This window comes from Triturus cristatus, chromosome 4_1 (assembly GCF_964204655.1).
Source record: "Triturus cristatus chromosome 4_1, aTriCri1.1, whole genome shotgun sequence".
NCBI classification, from domain to species: domain Eukaryota; kingdom Metazoa; phylum Chordata; class Amphibia; order Caudata; family Salamandridae; genus Triturus; species Triturus cristatus.
Window position 1 is genome coordinate 134,538,204 of NC_140585.1, and position 15,415 is coordinate 134,553,618.

At 41.9% G+C, this 15,415-nt stretch overlaps 7 non-coding genes across 7 annotated transcripts; all 7 read right to left on the reverse strand.

The window, feature by feature from the left end:
• Window positions 1–1,111: 1,111 nt before the first annotated feature.
• TRNAR-CCU (transfer RNA arginine (anticodon CCU)) lies at window positions 1,112–1,184 on the reverse strand. Its single transcript has one exon. It is a non-coding gene; the product is annotated as a tRNA-Arg (tRNA).
• A 3,103-nt stretch (window positions 1,185–4,287) lies between these two features.
• On the reverse strand, window positions 4,288–4,360 carry TRNAR-CCU (transfer RNA arginine (anticodon CCU)). The gene has a single exon. It is a non-coding gene; the product is annotated as a tRNA-Arg (tRNA).
• A 1,515-nt stretch (window positions 4,361–5,875) lies between these two features.
• Window positions 5,876–5,948, reverse strand: TRNAR-CCU (transfer RNA arginine (anticodon CCU)). Its single transcript has one exon. It is a non-coding gene; the product is annotated as a tRNA-Arg (tRNA).
• A 3,541-nt stretch (window positions 5,949–9,489) lies between these two features.
• Window positions 9,490–9,562, reverse strand: TRNAR-CCU (transfer RNA arginine (anticodon CCU)). Its single transcript has one exon. It is a non-coding gene; the product is annotated as a tRNA-Arg (tRNA).
• Window positions 9,563–12,665: 3,103 nt separating this feature from the next.
• Window positions 12,666–12,738, reverse strand: TRNAR-CCU (transfer RNA arginine (anticodon CCU)). The gene has a single exon. It is a non-coding gene; the product is annotated as a tRNA-Arg (tRNA).
• Window positions 12,739–13,533: 795 nt separating this feature from the next.
• On the reverse strand, window positions 13,534–13,606 carry TRNAR-UCG (transfer RNA arginine (anticodon UCG)). Its single transcript has one exon. It is a non-coding gene; the product is annotated as a tRNA-Arg (tRNA).
• A 647-nt stretch (window positions 13,607–14,253) lies between these two features.
• On the reverse strand, window positions 14,254–14,326 carry TRNAR-CCU (transfer RNA arginine (anticodon CCU)). The gene has a single exon. It is a non-coding gene; the product is annotated as a tRNA-Arg (tRNA).
• Window positions 14,327–15,415: the final 1,089 nt, after the last annotated feature.

The following is a 15,415-nucleotide window of genomic DNA, read 5'->3' on the forward strand; positions in this document are numbered from 1 at the left end:
ATCCTTTATACATTTTGTGTAGTACTTTTCTTACTCGGAGGCAAAATCAGCACTTTAACTGCCCAAATCATACAGATTTTACACATGTAGCACTCTATGCACACATAGGCACACACCTTGCAGTTCTTCTACACACACTTAAGCTAAAAACCCATTCTGTCACGTCAAAATTCTGCAAACCTATTACATATTCAGTGCGTCGGCATAGAAGCACTTTTTAATGCCACTAAAATGCACAAGTAGTTAGACTGAAGATGCAACCTGAATGAGTTTACAGTATGTACTCCACTTTATTAATGATTAGTAATGAGAAAGTGAGGACTGCAAGAGTATTGGAAAATACTTTTTCCACTCTGAATGTAAAGCAGATTGTGTGACCATTGGCCAAAACCGACCACGAAGGGACTCGAACGCTCAATCTTCTGATCCGAAGTCAGACGCTTTATCCATTAGTCCACGCGGTCATCCGTCCACCTGAGATGATTTTTATCATGTAGATGGTATGCATGGATGGAGAACATATTATTGAAAGGTATTCAGGTTTACATCCCATAGTGTTCTTTCAGCTCTTTTGGCTGGAAGCACTTTTTTGGAATCTATATATTGAGAATTTTATGAGTACGATATGCTTTTGTTTTCCTTTTTCCATACAAACCTCTTTCCTCATGAGTTTAAAGCTCATTTGTATTCTCTACATAGCTCTGGAAGTTTCCAGACGTGGAGTGAAACTGTTTTGAAAGTAGGACAAATTGCTCCTTCCTGCATATGCTAATTTTTCACACTCACATAGGTTGTATACTTTTTATGAATCCTGGCTTGACCTATTCAAGTAGCTGAAAGCCTGTCACCACCTCTAGAAACAAGATTCACACCAATCCAATTCAAATCATTTTTTCCAAAGGAATATGTTCTGGCCGGTCGAAAATGCATCTCACAAAAATAGACATTTAAAAATATACTTTGCAGTTTCAGAACACTAACATGTCTGTGAAGTGTACACAAGTAAAATGGGACCGTTTCAAAGTAACTAATCCCTCATAAACTTCTGAGAGGAAGCATGTAATAAATCTACCTAATTTTCTGGAAAAGATAGAGGGAGGATTTTTGTTATCACCTCAGATGGGACTCGAACCCACAATCCCTGGCTTAGGAGGCCAGTGCCTTATCCATTAGGCCACTGAGGCACACATGCATAGCTCTTTTCTAGAGGCATTATTTAAATGTATTCTATGGTCAGACACCGGTGTGTGCACACAGGGCATTTCTCACTTCTCTCTATAAGTAAACTTCCCATTTTCATCCTCTTCCATCCCCGACTTTAACGCTCTCTTCTATGCTATAATGGAGACTTTGCAATTTTAGCAAGTGGAGAGAAATTGGAGAACCACTTTCGACTCCACACTTCTTCTTCACTTACTTCTTTTCTCAATATACTGGGCTTAGAAAATGGTATCAAGCCATCCTTATCATCAGTAGGACACGGAAAGAGGCACTAAGTCTCCTAACCAAGTTCAACCACACTCTGCAACTTAACCATTGCACTACAAATTAGGCAACGGGGGCATCAGCAAAGGCAGCCAATGTGCCGATCCTTTATACATTTTGTGTAGTACTTTTCTTACTCGGAGGCAAAATCAGCACTTTAACTGCCCAAATCATACAGATTTTACACATGTAGCACTCTATGCACACATAGGCACACACCTTGCAGTTCTTCTACACACACTTAAGCTAAAAACCCATTCTGTCACGTCAAAATTCTGCAAACCTATTACATATTCAGTGCGTCGGCATAGAAGCACTTTTTAATGCCACTAAAATGCACAAGTAGTTAGACTGAAGATGCAACCTGAATGAGTTTACAGTATGTACTCCACTTTATTAATGATTAGTAATGAGAAAGTGAGGACTGCAAGAGTATTGGAAAATACTTTTTCCACTCTGAATGTAAAGCAGATTGTGTGACCATTGGCCAAAAACGACCACGAAGGGACTCGAACGCTCAATCTTCTGATCCGAAGTCAGACGCTTTATCCATTAGTCCACGCGGTCATCCGTCCACCTGAGATGATTTTTATCATGTAGATGGTATGCATGGATGGAGAACATATTATTGAAAGGTATTCAGGTTTACATCCCATAGTGTTCTTTCAGCTCTTTTCGCTGGAAGCACTTTTTTGGAATCTATATATTGAGAATTTTATGAGTACGATATGCTTTTGTTTTCCTTTTTCCATACAAACCTCTTTCCTCATGAGTTTAAAGCTCATTTGTATTCTCTACATAGCTCTGGAAGTTTCCAGACGTGGAGTGAAACTGTTTTGAAAGTAGGACAAATTGCTCCTTCCTGCATATGCTAATTTTTCACACTCACATAGGTTGTATACATTTTATGTATCCTGGCTTGACCTATTCAAGTAGCTGAAAGCCTGTCACCACCTCTAGAAACAAGATTCACACCAATCCAATTCAAATCATTTTTTCCAAAGGAATATGTTCTGGCCGGTCGAAAATGCATCTCACAAAAATAGGCATTTAAAAATATACTTTGCAGTTTCAGAACCCTAACATGACTGTGAAGAGTACACAAGTAAAACAGGACAGTTTCAAAGTACCTAATCCCTCATAAACTTCTGAGAGGAAGCATGTAATAAATCTACCTAATTTTCTGGAGAAGAAATAGGGAGGATTTTTGTTATCACCTCAGATGGGACTTGAACCCACAATCCCTGGCTTAGGAGGCCAGTGCCTTATCCATTAGGCCACTGAGGAACACATGCATAGCTCTTTTCTAGAGGCATTATTTAAATGTATTCTATGGTCAGACACCGGTGTGTGCACACAGGGCATTTCTCACTTCTCTCTATAAGTAAACTTCCCATTTTCATCCTCTTCCATCCCCGACTTTAACGCTCTCTTCTATGCTATAATGGAGACTTTGCAATTTTAGCAAGTGGAGAGAAATTGGAGAACCACTTTCGACTCCACACTTCTTCTTCACTTACTTCTTTTCTCAATATACTGGGCTTAGAAAATGGTATCAAGCCATCCTTATCATCAGTAGGACACGGAAAGAGGCACTAAGTCTCCTAACCAAGTTCAACCACACTCTGCAACTTAACCATTGCACTACAAATTAGGCAACGGGGGCATCAGCAAAGGCAGCCAATGTGCCGATCCTTTATACATTTTGTGTAGTACTTTTCTTACTCGGAGGCAAAATCTGCACTTTAACTGCCCAAATCATACAGATTTTACACATGTAGCACTCTATGCACACATAGGCACACACCTTGCAGTTCTTCTACACACACTTAAGCTAAAAACCCATTCTGTCACGTCAAAATTCTGCAAACCTATTACATATTCAGTGCGTCGGCATAGAAGCACTTTTTAATGCCACTAAAATGCACAAGTAGTTAGACTGAAGATGCAACCTGAATGAGTTTACAGTATGTACTCCACTTTATTAATGATTAGTACTGAGAAAGTGAGGACTACAAGAGTATTGGAAAAGACTTTTTCCACTCTGAATGTAAAGCAGATTGTGTGACCATTTTCCAAAAACGACCACGAAGGGACTCGAACCCTCAATCTTCTCATCCGAAGTCAGACGCCTTATCCATTAGGCCACGCGGTCATCCGTCCACCTGAGATGATTTTTATCATGTAGGTGGTATGCATGGATGGAGAACATATTATTGAACGGTATTCAGGTTTACATCCCATAGTGTTCTTTCAGCTCTTTTCGCTGGAAGCACTTTTTTAGAATCTATATATTGAGTATTTTATGAGTACGATATGCTTTTGTTTTCCTTTTTGCATACAAACCTCTTTCCTCATGAGTTTAAAGCTCATTTGTATTCTCTACATAGCTCTAGAAGTTTCCAGACGTGGAGTGAAACTGTTTTGAAAGTAGGACAAATTGCTCCTTCCTGCATATGCTAATTTTTCACACTCACATAGGTTGTATACTTTTTATGAATCCTGGCTTGACCTATTCAAGTAGCTGAAAGCCTGTCACCACCTCTAGAAACAAGATTCACACCAATCCAATTCAAATCATTTTTTCCAAAGGAATATGTTCTGGCCGGTCGAAAATGCATCTCACAAAAATAGGCATTTAAAAATATACTTTGCAGTTTCAGAACACTAACATGTCTGTGAAGTGTACACAAGTAAAATGGGACCGTTTTAAAGTAACTAATCCCTCATAAACTTCTGAGAGGAAGCATGTAATAAATCTACCTAATTTTCTGGAAAAGATAGAGGGAGGATTTTTGTTATCACCTCAGATGGGACTCGAACCCACAATCCCTGGCTTAGGAGGCCAGAGCCTTATCCATTAGGCCACTGAGGCACACATGCATAGCTCTTTTCTAGAGGCATTATTTAAATGTATTCTATGGTCAGACACCGGTGTGTGCACACAGGGCATTTCTCACTTCTCTCTATAAGTAAACTTCCCATTTTCATCCTCTTCCATCCCCGACTTTAACGCTCTCTTCTATGCTATAATGGAGACTTTGCAATTTTAGCAAGTGGAGAGAAATTGGAGAACCACTTTCGACTCCACACTTCTTCTTCACTTACTTCTTTTCTCAATATACTGGGCTTAGAAAATGGTATCAAGCCATCCTTATCATCAGTAGGACACGGAAAGAGGCACTAAGTCTCCTAACCAAGTTCAACCACACTCTGCAACTTAACCATTGCACTACAAATTAGGCAACGGGGGCATCAGCAAAGGCAGCCAATGTGCCGATCCTTTATACATTTTGTGTAGTACTTTTCTTACTCGGAGGCAAAATCAGCACTTTAACTGCCCAAATCATACAGATTTTACACATGTAGCACTCTATGCACACATAGGCACACACCTTGCAGTTCTTCTACACACACTTAAGCTAAAAACCCATTCTGTCACGTCAAAATTCTGCAAACCTATTACATATTCAGTGCGTCGGCATAGAAGCACTTTTTAATGCCACTAAAATGCACAAGTAGTTAGACTGAAGATGAAACCTGAATGAGTTTACAGTATGTACTCCACTTTATTAATGATTAGTAATGAGAAAGTGAGGACTGCAAGAGTATTGGAAAATACTTTTTCCACTCTGAATGTAAAGCAGATTGTGTGACCATTGGCCAAAAACGACCACGAAGGGACTCGAACGCTCAATCTTCTGATCCGAAGTCAGACGCTTTATCCATTAGTCCACGCGGTCATCCGTCCACCTGAGATGATTTTTATCATGTAGATGGTATGCATGGATGGAGAACATATTATTGAAAGGTATTCAGGTTTACATCCCATAGTGTTCTTTCAGCTCTTTTGGCTGGAAGCACTTTTTTGGAATCTATATATTGAGAATTTTATGAGTACGATATGCTTTTGTTTTCCTTTTTCCATACAAACCTCTTTCCTCATGAGTTTAAAGCTCATTTGTATTCTCTACATAGCTCTGGAAGTTTCCAGACGTGGAGTGAAACTGTTTTGAAAGTAGGACAAATTGCTCCTTCCTGCATATGCTAATTTTTCACACTCACATAGGTTGTATACATTTTATGTATCCTGGCTTGACCTATTCAAGTAGCTGAAAGCCTGTCACCACCTCTAGAAACAAGATTCACACCAATCCAATTCAAATCATTTTTTCCAAAGGAATATGTTCTGGCCGGTCGAAAATGCATCTCACAAAAATAGACATTTAAAAATATACTTTGCAGTTTCAGAACACTAACATGTCTGTGAAGTGTACACAAGTAAAATGGGACCGTTTCAAAGTAACTAATCCCTCATAAACTTCTGAGAGGAAGCATGTAATAAATCTACCTAATTTTCTGGAAAAGATAGAGGGAGGATTTTTGTTATCACCTCAGATGGGACTCGAACCCACAATCCCTGGCTTAGGAGGCCAGTGCCTTATCCATTAGGCCACTGAGGCACACATGCATAGCTCTTTTCTAGAGGCATTATTTAAATGTATTCTATGGTCAGACACCGGTGTGTGCACACAGGGCATTTCTCACTTCTCTCTATAAGTAAACTTCCCATTTTCATCCTCTTCCATCCCCGACTTTAACGCTCTCTTCTATGCTATAATGGAGACTTTGCAATTTTAGCAAGTGGAGAGAAATTGGAGAACCACTTTCGACTCCACACTTCTTCTTCACTTACTTCTTTTCTCAATATACTGGGCTTAGAAAATGGTATCAAGCCATCCTTATCATCAGTAGGACACGGAAAGAGGCACTAAGTCTCCTAACCAAGTTCAACCACACTCTGCAACTTAACCATTGCACTACAAATTAGGCAACGGGGGCATCAGCAAAGGCAGCCAATGTGCCGATCCTTTATACATTTTGTGTAGTACTTTTCTTACTCGGAGGCAAAATCAGCACTTTAACTGCCCAAATCATACAGATTTTACACATGTAGCACTCTATGCACACATAGGCACACACCTTGCAGTTCTTCTACACACACTTAAGCTAAAAACCCATTCTGTCACGTCAAAATTCTGCAAACCTATTACATATTCAGTGCGTCGGCATAGAAGCACTTTTTTTTTTTTTTTTTTTTTTTTTTTTTTAAGTTTTTTAGATAATTTTATCAAGAAAAAAAGTCAATGAAGGATAGGAACAAAGGAGACTCGAGTCCGCAAGATAGCCTCACCACACGGGAGAGCAGCAACAGCAGTAAGAACAACAATTGAAGTAAAAACTCAAACAGTGAGGCGGTGCAGAAATATAAAAGGATAGTCACATGAGCAAGTACGCACCCCTCCGGAGCCGCCCCCACTCGATCCACCCCACACCCGGACCCCGAATCGAAGAAAGTAGAACGCAGAGACATAAAGGAAAAAAGGCCCATAGAACTAATTAAGAACAGAGTATTACCCCCCCACCCTACACCAATGCGGAGGCTACGGCCTACCCCCCCCCCAGCATAGTGCCTGTCGCCCAATGAACCCGAAATATAGAGGAGAAAGAAAGTAGGAATAGAGGAAAGAAAGTAAGAAAACAGAAAAGAAGGCGGGGAGGAGCCCACGGGACACCAGAGCGCCCCAAACCATCAGCCAATCATGGCCCCCACACACTGAGAGCCCACTACGCCAAAAAACGGCATGCGAAGATACCATGGCACCACAGTGTAAGCGAAGGGATACAAGTCGCAACAGTGCGCGCATAACATACATACAGTTCCAGTCCCAGGCCAGCCCGTCCATAAACCATGACAATAGAAATCAGTCTAGCCCTGGCCCGATCGCGGGCTTGGGATTAAACCAGCCCCTGCATGAAGGCCCCGTGTCCCGAACAAACAAAAACAAGATGGTCGCTTGTGAAAGGATGGTGAAGTAGGATCACGAAATGGCCGCCGCCCATCGATTAAGGTCCCTCTTTGCACCACATAAAATCCAAACCTGGCAAGTAAGGTACAGGAGTTCCACAAAAAGTCAGCAGTGGGCCACCGCGAACGGTTCCTCGAAGCCGTTAGGCATCTCTCAACAGGATAGTCCAGTGGACGCGGTGAGGCAGGCAACAATGAAGCAGGCAGCCATGACCAGGGGGACAAAGCATCCGCAGTTGAGGTGTAGAGCGGTGTACCCTGGGCGCCGGGAGCGCCAGGTGAAGGCACCAGTGTAACACAGTCACACACCGCCGTTGCGTCCCCGCAAGCGGACAAAAGCACCGGGAGACCCACGCCCTGTAGATGGCACACAGTGCGCTCACGACCCGCGGCCGACAGTATGGGGTCAAACCGCTCACTCAGCGCCTGCAGGCCAGCGCACATCTGTAGTTGGAAGTCCCGCAGGGCAGCCAGAACGGAGCCGCATGTAAGCGGAGGCTGGGCCCCCACAGCGGCAGCAATCCGGGACGGCACCGTGGAGCTGGTGTCCGGAAGAGGGGGGGCGAAGTGGGCAGCAGGCGAGACCGGAGTATCGCCCCCCAGCCGCAAGCAGGCACTAAACGCCATGTTTTGCCGCTATACGGTGCAATGGCCGGGGGGGGGGGTCGTAGCAAGGAGTCAATTCCCCTCAGGTCTACGCCGCAACGGGAAAGGCCAACAGTCGCTTCTCTTCTCGCAGGTTCCCTCCGCCGCTGGCTAGGCAATAGGTGAAGGGGGCAGCTGCCTCCCACAGCGCGGTCCTCAGAGCGGGGCAGGGGACCCGCCGCACCGGGGCCCACCCCACAGCTCCAGCCAGTCCGGCACAGGGTGCAGAAGGTGTCCGGCCGTCCCTCTCCGGGCTCGTCCGGCAACGATCCGTGGTGCGAGGTGAAATCGGGACCGCGGGGCTCAGGTTAGCGCTAGCTGGTCCGGCAACTGCGGAGCCTCCAGGGGGCCAGCAAAGGCCGTAATGGCGCAGGGTTTCAGTGCAGAGGACAAAAGCACCCAGAACTCGGGCATCCGGGCGGGCTGAGACTCCGGGAAAGCGGCAGCGCGGTCAGCGCGTCTTCGCACACGTTGCACCTCGAAAATCGGCGAGGATGGGCATCAGGATAGTAGTCCGAGGCCACGGACCGACGGAGCCGGGCGCTCAAGCGTCTGCTCCGGTCGCCATCTTGGCTCCTCCCTCATAGAAGCACTTTTTAATGCCACTAAAATGCACAAGTAGTTAGACTGAAGATGCAACCTGAATGAGTTTACAGTATGTACTCCACTTTATTAATGATTAGTAATGAGAAAGTGAGGACTGCAAGAGTATTGGAAAATACTTTTTCCACTCTGAATGTAAAGCAGATTGTGTGACCATTGGCCAAAAACGACCACGAAGGGACTCGAACGCTCAATCTTCTGATCCGAAGTCAGACGCTTTATCCATTAGTCCACGCGGTCATCCGTCCACCTGAGATGATTTTTATCATGTAGATGGTATGCATGGATGGAGAACATATTATTGAAAGGTATTCAGGTTTACATCCCATAGTGTTCTTTCAGCTCTTTTCGCTTGAAGCACTTTTTTGGAATCTATATATTGAGAATTTTATGAGTACGATATGCTTTTGTTTTCCTTTTTCCATACAAACCTCTTTCCTCATGAGTTTAAAGCTCATTTGTATTCTCTACATAGCTCTGGAAGTTTCCAGACGTGGAGTGAAACTGTTTTGAAAGTAGGACAAATTGCTCCTTCCTGCATATGCTAATTTTTCACACTCACATAGGTTGTATACATTTTATGTATCCTGGCTTGACCTATTCAAGTAGCTGAAAGCCTGTCACCACCTCTAGAAACAAGATTCACACCAATCCAATTCAAATCATTTTTTCCAAAGGAATATGTTCTGGCCGGTCGAAAATGCATCTCACAAAAATAGGCATTTAAAAATATACTTTGCAGTTTCAGAACCCTAACATGACTGTGAAGTGTACACAAGTAAAACAGGACAGTTTCAAAGTACCTAATCCCTCATAAACTTCTGAGAGGAAGCATGTAATAAATCTACCTAATTTTCTGGAGAAGAAATAGGGAGGATTTTTGTTATCACCTCAGATGGGACTTGAACCCACAATCCCTGGCTTAGGAGGCCAGTGCCTTATCCATTAGGCCACTGAGGCACACATGCATAGCTCTTTTCTAGAGGCATTATTTAAATGTATTCTATGGTCAGACACCGGTGTGTGCACACAGGGCATTTCTCACTTCTCTCTATAAGTAAACTTCCCATTTTCATCCTCTTCCATCCCCGACTTTAACGCTCTCTTCTATGCTATAATGGAGACTTTGCAATTTTAGCAAGTGGAGAGAAATTGGAGAACCACTTTCGACTCCACACTTCTTCTTCACTTACTTCTTTTCTCAATATACTGGGCTTAGAAAATGGTATCAAGCCATCCTTATCATCAGTAGGACACGGAAAGAGGCACTAAGTCTCCTAACCAAGTTCAACCACACTCTGCAACTTAACCATTGCACTACAAATTAGGCAACGGAGGCATCAGCAAAGGCAGCCAATGTGCCGATCCTTTATACATTTTTTGTAGTACTTTTATTACTCAGAGGCAAATTCAGCACTTTAACTGCCCAAATCATACAGACTTTACACATGTAGCACTCTATGCACACATAGGCACACACCTTGCAGTTCTTCTACACACACTTAAGCTAAAAACCCATTCTGTCACGTCAAAATTCTGCAAACCTATTACATATTCAGTGCGTCGGCATAGAAGCACTTTTTAATGCCACTAAAATGCACAAGTAGTTAGACTGAAGATGCAACCTGAATGAGTTTACAGTATGTACTCCACTTTATTAATGATTAGTACTGAGAAAGTGAGGACTACAAGAGTATTGGAAAAGACTTTTTCCACTCTGAATGTAAAGCAGATTGTGTGACCATTTTCCAAAAACGACCACAAAGGGACTCGAACCCTCAATCTTCTCATCCGAAGTCAGACGCCTTATCCATTAGGCCACGCGGTCATCCGTGCACCTGAAATGATTTTTATCATGTAGGTGGTATGCATGGATGGAGAACATATTATTGAACGGTATTCAGGTTTACATCCCATAGTGTTCTTTCAGCTCTTTTCGCTGGAAGCACTTTTTTAGAATCTATATATTGAGTATTTTATGAGTACGATATGCTTTTGTTTTCCTTTTTGCATACAAACCTCTTTCCTCATGAGTTTAAAGCTCATTTGTATTCTCTACATAGCTCTGGAAGTTTCCAGACGTGGAGTGAAACTGTTTTGAAAGTAGGACAAATTGCTCCTTCCTGCATATGCTAATTTTTCACACTCACATAGGTTGTATACTTTTTATGAATCCTGGCTTGACCTATTCAAGTAGCTGAAAGCCTGTCACCACCTCTAGAAACAAGATTCACACCAATCCAATTCAAATCATTTTTTCCAAAGGAATATGTTCTGGCTGGTCGAAAATGCATCTCACAAAAATAGGCATTTAAAAATATACTTTGCAGTTTCAGAACACTAACATGTCTGTGAAGTGTACACAAGTAAAATGGGACCGTTTTAAAGTAACTAATCCCTCATAAACTTCTGAGAGGAAGCATGTAATAAATCTACCTAATTTTCTGGAAAAGATAGAGGGAGGATTTTTGTTATCACCTCAGATGGGACTCGAACCCACAATCCCTGGCTTAGGAGGCCAGTGCCTTATCCATTAGGACACTGAGGCACACATGCATAGCTCTTTTCTAGAGGCATTATTTAAATGTATTCTATGGTCAGACACCGGTGTGTGCACACAGGGCATTTCTCACTTCTCTCTATAAGTAAACTTCCCATTTTCATCCTCTTCCATCCCCGACTTTAACGCTCTCTTCTATGCTATAATGGAGACTTTGCAAATTTAGCAAGTGGAGAGAAATTGGAGAACCACTTTCGACTCCACACTTCTTCTTCACTTACTTCTTTTCTCAATATACTGGGCTTAGAAAATGGTATCAAGCCATCCTTATCATCAGTAGGACACGGAAAGAGGCACTAAGTCTCCTAACCAAGTTCAACCACACTCTGCAACTTAACCATTGCACTACAAATTAGGCAACGGGGGCATCAGCAAAGGCAGCCAATGTGCCGATCCTTTATACATTTTGTGTAGTACTTTTCTTACTCGGAGGCAAAATCAGCACTTTAACTGCCCAAATCATACAGATTTTACACATGTAGCACTCTATGCACACATAGGCACACACCTTGCAGTTCTTCTACACACACTTAAGCTAAAAACCCATTCTGTCACGTCAAAATTCTGCAAACCTATTACATATTCAGTGCGTCGGCATAGAAGCACTTTTTAATGCCACTAAAATGCACAAGTAGTTAGACTGAAGATGCAACCTGAATGAGTTTACAGTATGTACTCCACTTTATTAATGATTAGTAATGAGAAAGTGAGGACTGCAAGAGTATTGGAAAATACTTTTTCCACTCTGAATGTAAAGCAGATTGTGTGACCATTGGCCAAAAACGACCACGAAGGGACTCGAACGCTCAATCTTCTGATCCGAAGTCAGACGCTTTATCCATTAGTCCACGCGGTCATCCGTCCACCTGAGATGATTTTTATCATGTAGATGGTATGCATGGATGGAGAACATATTATTGAAAGGTATTCAGGTTTACATCCCATAGTGTTCTTTCAGCTCTTTTGGCTGGAAGCACTTTTTTGGAATCTATATATTGAGAATTTTATGAGTACGATATGCTTTTGTTTTCCTTTTTCCATACAAACCTCTTTCCTCATGAGTTTAAAGCTCATTTGTATTCTCTACATAGCTCTGGAAGTTTCCAGACGTGGAGTGAAACTGTTTTGAAAGTAGGACAAATTGCTCCTTCCTGCATATGCTAATTTTTCACACTCACATAGGTTGTATACATTTTATGTATCCTGGCTTGACCTATTCAAGTAGCTGAAAGCCTGTCACCACCTCTAGAAACAAGATTCACACCAATCCAATTCAAATCATTTTTTCCAAAGGAATATGTTCTGGCCGGTCGTAAATGCATCTCACAAAAATAGGCATTTAAAAATCTACTTTGCAGTTTCAGAACACTAACATGACTGTGAAGTGTACACAAGTAAAATGGGACCGTTTCAAAGTACCTAATCCCTCATAAACTTATGAGAGGAAGAATGTAATAAATCTACCTAATATTCTGGAAAAGAAAGTGGGAGGATTTTTGTTATCACCTCAGATGGGACTTGAACCCACAATCCCTGGCTTAGGAGGCCAGTGCCTTATCCATTAGGCCACTGAGGCACACATGCATAGCACTTTTCTAGAGGCATTATTTAAATGTATTCTATGGTCAGACACCGGTGTGTGCACACAGGGCATTTCTCACTTCTCTCTATAAGTAAACTTCCCATTTTCATCCTCTTCCATCCCCGACTTTAACGCTCTCTTCTATGCTATAATGGAGACTTTGCAATTTTAGCAAGTGGAGAGAAATTGGAGAACCACTTTCGACTCCACACTTCTTCTTCACTTACTTCTTTTCTCAATATACTGGGCTAAGAAAATGGTATCAAGCAATCCTTATCATCAGTAGGACACGGAAAGAGGGACTAAGTCTCCTAACCAAGTTCAACCACACTCTGCAACTTAACCATTGCACTACAAATTAGGCAACGGGGGCATCAGCAAAGGCAGCCAATGTGCCGATCCTTTATACATTTTGTGTAGTACTTTTCTTACTCGGAGGCAAAATCAGCACTTTAACTGGCCAAATCATACAGATTTTACACATGTAGCACTCTATGCACACATAGGCACACACCTTGCAGTTCTTCTACACACACTTAAGCTAAAAACCCATTCTGTCACGTCAAAATTCTGCAAACCTATTACATATTCAGTGCGTCGGCATAGAAGCACTTTTTAATGCCACTAAAATGCACAAGTAGTTAGACTGAAGATGCAACCTGAATGAGTTTACAGTATGTACTCCACTTTATTAATGATTAGTAATGAGAAAGTGAGGACTACAAGAGTATTGGAAAATACTTTTTCCACTCTGAATGTAAAGCAGATTGTGTGACCATTGGCCAAAAACGACCACGAAGGGACTCGAACCCTCAAACTTCTGATCCGAAGTCAGACGCCTTATCCATTAGGCCACGCGGTCATCCGTCCACCTGAGATGATTTTTATCATGTAGGTGGTATGCATGGATGGAGAACATATTATTGAAAGGTATTCAGGTTTACATCCCATAGTGTTCTTTCAGCTCTTTTCGCTGGAAGCACTTTTTTGGAATCTATATATTGAGAATTTTATGAGTACGATATGCTTTTGTTTTCCTTTTTGCATACAAACCTCTTTCCTCATGAGTTTAAAGCTCATTTGTATTCTCTACATAGCTCTGGAAGTTTCCAGACGTGGAGTGAAACTGTTTTGAAAGTAGGACAAATTGCTCCTTCCTGCATATGCTAATTTTTCACACTCACATAGGTTGTATACTTTTTATGAATCCTGGCTTGACCTATTCAAGTAGCTGAAAGCCTGTCACCACCTCTAGAAACAAGATTCACACCAATCCAATTCAAATCATTTTTTCCAAAGGAATATGTTCTGGCCGGTCGAAAATGCATCTCACAAAAATAGACATTTAAAAATATACTTTGCAGTTTCAGAACACTAACATGTCTGTGAAGTGTACACAAGTAAAATGGGACCGTTTCAAAGTAACTAATCCCTCATAAACTTCTGAGAGGAAGCATGTAATAAATCTACCTAATTTTCTGGAAAAGATAGAGGGAGGATTTTTGTTATCACCTCAGATGGGACTCGAACCCACAATCCCTGGCTTAGGAGGCCAGTGCCTTATCCATTAGGCCACTGAGGCACACATGCATAGCTCTTTTCTAGAGGCATTATTTAAATGTATTCTATGGTCAGACACCGGTGTGTGCACACAGGGCATTTCTCACTTCTCTCTATAAGTAAACTTCCCATTTTCATCCTCTTCCATCCCCGACTTTAACGCTCTCTTCTATGCTATAATGGAGACTTTGCAATTTTAGCAAGTGGAGAGAAATTGGAGAACCACTTTCGACTCCACACTTCTTCTTCACTTACTTCTTTTCTCAATATACTGGGCTTAGAAAATGGTATCAAGCCATCCTTATCATCAGTAGGACACGGAAAGAGGCACTAAGTCTCCTAACCAAGTTCAACCACACTCTGCAACTTAACCATTGCACTACAAATTAGGCAACGGGGGCATCAGCAAAGGCAGCCAATGTGCCGATCCTTTATACATTTTGTGTAGTACTTTTCTTACTCGGAGGCAAAATCAGCACTTTAACTGCCCAAATCATACAGATTTTACACATGTAGCACTCTATGCACACATAGGCACACACCTTGCAGTTCTTCTACACACACTTAAGCTAAAAACCCATTCTGTCACGTCAAAATTCTGCAAACCTATTACATATTCAGTGCGTCGGCATAGAAGCACTTTTTAATGCCACTAAAATGCACAAGTAGTTAGACTGAAGATGCAACCTGAATAAGTTTACAGTATGTACTCCACTTTATTAATGATTAGTAATGAGAAAGTGAGGACTGCAAGAGTATTGGAAAATACTTTTTCCACTCTGAATGTAAAGCAGATTGTGTGACCATTGGCCAAAAACGACCACGAAGGGACTCGAACGCTCAATCTTCTGATCCGAAGTCAGACGCTTTATCCATTAGTCCACGCGGTCATCCGTCCACCTGAGATGATTTTTATCATGTAGATGGTATGCATGGATGGAGAACATATTATTGAAAGGTATTCATGTTTACATCCCATAGTGTTCTTTCAGCTCTTTTCGCTGGAAGCACTTTTTTGGAATCTATATATTGAGAATTTTATGAGTACGATATGCTTTTGTTTTCCTTTTTCCATACAAACCTCTTTCCTCATGAGTTCAAAGCTCATTTG